The sequence below is a fragment of the Triticum aestivum genome, chromosome 1A, assembly GCF_018294505.1.
Source record: "Triticum aestivum cultivar Chinese Spring chromosome 1A, IWGSC CS RefSeq v2.1, whole genome shotgun sequence".
Classification (NCBI taxonomy): domain Eukaryota; kingdom Viridiplantae; phylum Streptophyta; class Magnoliopsida; order Poales; family Poaceae; genus Triticum; species Triticum aestivum.
In genome coordinates, this window is record NC_057794.1 from 413361004 (window position 1) to 413365498 (window position 4495).

The 4495-nt window shown below is 45.8% G+C and overlaps 1 long non-coding RNA gene across 1 annotated transcript; it reads left to right on the forward strand.

Moving 5' to 3' along the window:
• Positions 1–1445: 1445 nt before the first annotated feature.
• LOC123140630 (uncharacterized) lies at positions 1446–2555 on the forward strand. Its single transcript, XR_006470050.1, has 2 exons — positions 1446–2103; positions 2194–2555. It is a non-coding gene; the product is annotated as an uncharacterized lncRNA (long non-coding RNA).
• The last annotated feature ends 1940 nt before the right edge of the window (positions 2556–4495 follow it).

A 4495-nucleotide genomic window follows, 5' to 3' on the forward strand; every position in this document is an offset into this window, starting at 1 on the left:
TTTGAAACAACACATGGTCATAACAGCAGCAGGGAAGCAAGATTTTTACTATAGGAGCAAATACAAAGCAGTAGCGATCTGATCATTTGTGTTCAAACTTAGTTGGGTTCACAACATGAACTTCAAAAAAAATCTACACATCATACATCACAGCACGCAACCAACACACCAAGCGCTCACACAAACGCCAGCACGCACACACACCAGTGCATGAACAAACGCATTCAGCATGCACCCTACGCCTTGCTCAGGGCGCACTCGAAGGGTGTTGGTGGACTGGCCGTGGAGGTCGTGAGGACGCAAGGCGGACGCGACGGCGGACGGGATGCGGAGCACAGGGCAGATGGTGGTCGCGATGGCGCCCATCCAAAAATGAAATCGCACACCACACATCGCCTTGTATCCATGGACAAGATGCTAAAAGCAAGTAGTGTAAGCGATTAAGGACTCCGACGACCGCTCCTATAGCAAAGAGGTAGAAGTTCAGTTTTCATGTAAACTTCAGATTCAGAGGTGCTTCTCTTCCTCTGCGTGTGTCCGTACTAGCCAAAATTCAGAAAAGAAAATAGTCGTGAGAAGGAATGTTGATGTTTGCTGCACCTGGAGACATGCCACGGGAGTGAGGCGTTGCGAAGGTGTTGAGGCACCTGGAGACATGGGCAGGTCGCGGGGGCGCCATGGGAAGGTCGCGGGGCGCCCTGGGCTAGGTCGCGGGGGCGCCCTAGGGCAGATCGTGGAGGCGGTTGACGGCAAACGGAGGCCACCTCCGCGGTGGAAGCTGGGGAGGAAGGTCGGCGATGATCTGAGTCTACGGGGCGCGGCGGCGAGGTGGTCCAAGAAGGAGGTCGGCGACAGTGGAAGATGAAGGTTGGGGCGACGGTGCCGGTGCTAGTGGATCAAGGAGTCGGTGGGGCCAGTGGAGCTGGGGCGCGGTGGTGCGCGTGGCCGGGGCCGGTGGCTGCACCGGCGGGTGGAGGTGGTGGCCGCTGCACCGGCTTGGCTTCCTGGCGGGGGCGGCGGCGGTGGGGGGTGACGGCGGCGGCGTGGGGGTTCTTGGTGGGGGTGGCCGAAGTGTTGTAGGTGGTTGGGGCCAAGCGACGGCGCGAGAGGTGGCCGGGGCCCGCCGGCGGCGCGGGGCGGTGAGAGAGGCGGCGGTGGCACGATGCAGTTTGGGGGAGGGCCAGATGGGATCGGGGGAGTTTAGGTTAGGGGCGGGGTGGGGCAGTTTTTTCTATTTTTTCACCGATCGGTGATCTCAGAAACACTGCGCCCTATATATATAGGGTCTGACATGATTCAAATAACTATTCTAATCCTGAGATTAGAATAGTGTTGTATATATAGGGCGCAGTGTTGTCCTGGGATTAGAATTACTATTTGGATCACACCGAGCCCCACCACTCACTCTTCCACCTCTCGGCCCCATCCCTGACCCTCGTCCCCACAGCGGAGCGCCTCCTGCCCCGCGGCCGGCGCACCACCTCCCCTCGTCCCCCCGCGGCCGGCGCGCCACCTCCCCTCCTCCCCCGCAGCGATCTCCCCTCCTCCCCAACGGCGGCGTGGCTCTGGAACGCCGGCGTGCTTTTGCCGGTCCATGGATCCCCGTGCGCCGCCGAAGGGCCCTGGTTCCCGAGTGCCATCGCCGGTCCCCGGATGCCACAAGCCGCCGCCTCCCTCCCCCTGAATCCACCGCGATGGTGGCCTCTCTCCTCCTGAATCCATCACAGCGGCGACCTCCCTCCCCCTGAATCCACCGACGCGGCGGCCTCCCTCCCCCTGAATCCACTACGGTGGCGGCCTCCCCCTGCTTCCAATGCGACGTCACCCTCCGTCCCGCACGCTTCTTGCAAAAAGCACCCGTGCCATTCACCTGCGGCATGCTACTCCGCCGGCCGTCAACCTCACGCAGACCGTCGCCGAATCCATCTCTCGGTGTTGTCCCGACGGCGGCGGCGCCGTCTTTCCTCTGATCCCCTCCATCCCTTGGACGCCGAGCGGACCTGACGCATGTGTCGTCCCCTGGATCCAGCGTCATCCGAGGTGCGGTGCCGTCCTGGGCAGGTCACATGCAGCGCCCTGGGAAAGTCACCGGCAGCGCCTTGGGTAGGTCATGAGTACTCCATCTGTCGCTACATGTGCATTGACAGAAAACCCAACTCCTGAATCCCGCCAGAAAATGGGCCATCATTGCAGGTCAGCTTCTCTTGATGGGAAAGTACAGCTGCAAAAAGAAGAGTGCATGGAAGCTTCTCCAAAAAATTGGCCACCATTACAGTTGCTTTCTGAAATCAAGATGTTGCTTGTTTGAGAGTACAGGGAAGAAGAATAGCACGGAGAAGATAACACATCATCACTTTGTGGATAATGTGAGACAAGATGGAAACATGCAAGTCCAGCACTAGTTAGTGCATTTTTTATGTAAAAAGGATTGGGTGCATGTAGTTACTGTGTGGCCAGGTCATTTGAGAAATATTGTTTGTAAGCGTGCACTCTCTTTTTGCTGCTGATTCTTATGCTCAAATTATACCCAAATTTCTACAGTTTTTGCACACTCATTTTACATCCTCCCTTCTTCTCTTTTTGTGCATGTTTTGCAACTTAGAAAGTTCATGTATTACTACCAACGAATTCATGAATCACAAATTTCGAAGTTCAAATTTTTATCTCAAACCAATTAACTTCTCCGCTTTTGCTCGACGCAGAGGAAAGCTGTTAAAAGTTAGATTTTCCTCGTTTCCAAAAATAAGAGAGAAGGCCAACTGAAAATAACAGAACAATTCAAAAAAAGTTTATAAAAAATGGATTTTGAAAACCCAAGAAGTTCAATTTGAAATAACCGAGAAGGTCACAAAAATGTAGAACTTCAAATTTGAAAACCGTAGGAGCTCTATTTGAAAATAACCGAGAAGGTTAAAAAACCTAGAAGTTGAAATTTTAAAACCTAGAAAATTGTCTGCTTATGTAAAACCATATTTTTCTAAGAAGCCCAAAGTAAAAAAAGAGAGAAGTTCGAATGTTAAAAAACTTAGTTGTTTTCTCGTTAATAAATAATAAAATGCAGAAAGTAAAAAAAATAAAAAAAATAAAAACTAAATAAGATTTAAAATAATTTTCTTGTTTAAAAAATAACCCAGAAGTTCAAAACAAAATAATGAAGTGGTTCGATGTTTACTAAAATACTAGGATTTTTCATTCATTAAAAAAACATAGATAACCGTTATTATTAAATAATTAACCATGAAGATCAAAAATAAAAAATTAGTCTAATTTATTTTTATTTTAAAAAAATAACTTTACTCAAAACAAATAAAAAGTGTAAAGTTCAAATTAAAATAACAAAGAAGTTCAAAGTATATTAAAACCTAGGATTTAGAAGTAAAAAAATTAGTGCCATTTTTGGCACTTTCCTCCAATAGTAATGATAAAACCAAGAAGTTCAATTTTAACAAACGAACTAGTTGAATGTATGTAAAAAACTGAAGTTTTCTCGTTACTAGAGAATAAATCTAACAAGTACAATTGAAAAATAAGTTTTTTCCGGTTATTAAAGAATAAAACCAATAAGTTCGATTTGAAATAACGACGAAGTTCAATGTTTCTAACAAAACTCCAATCTTCGCATTCTAAAAAGTCACAAAACAAGTTCAAACAAAAAAGTTAGAGCAGTTCAATGTCTATAAACAATTTGATTTTTCCGTTACTAAAGCGAAATAGAGAGAAGTCCAAATTGATTACTAACGAAAGTTCACGTATTGCACGGTGTGCATTTCGAATGAGAAAAAAGAATAAAAATGCAAAGTTTAAAATTTTCTTGCTAGAAGTTCATGTGCTCAACGCGGGGAAGTTCAGAAATTTCTGTGAGAGAGGTTCACCATGTATTTCATTGTTGAAAAACACAAAAAAGATGTTGTGTTTTTGCGTTTAAAATAATTCTCTCAATCCACAAAGATGTCCAATTATTATTTGGGAGCAATTTGATTTCAATAAGGAAAACAAAAATTAAAATTATAAAAATGGAAAAAATTCATGTACTACATGGTGTGTGTTTAATATGAGAAAAATGAATTAAAAAGCAAGGTTTTCCTCGTTATTAAATATGAGAAAAATGAAATGCGATCGAAAATATGATTCACATTTCTTGTATGAAAAAAATGGTTTTCAAAACTGCTCTTAAACCGCTTACATTTTACCAAAAATTTAACTTGGGGCATGACACTGGTGTCCGTAGCTTTCTAAAGGTATATCGCAAGCCCCATTTGGGCAATGTTGGCGGAAGTTCAACCTAGCACTAGGAGAAGTTCAGGTCGAACAACTCAGGCAGTAAAATTGCAAAAAACGCAATTTGATCACGACCCGAGAGCAAAATCCGCCAACGAGCGAGATTCCTATTTAAAACCGGTATTTAGTTGCTAAAAAACGTTTCTAGATTACACTAACATCATATAGAATACGACTAAAAAGAATAATTACCGAGGGAAGCCACGGTTGCAAAGAT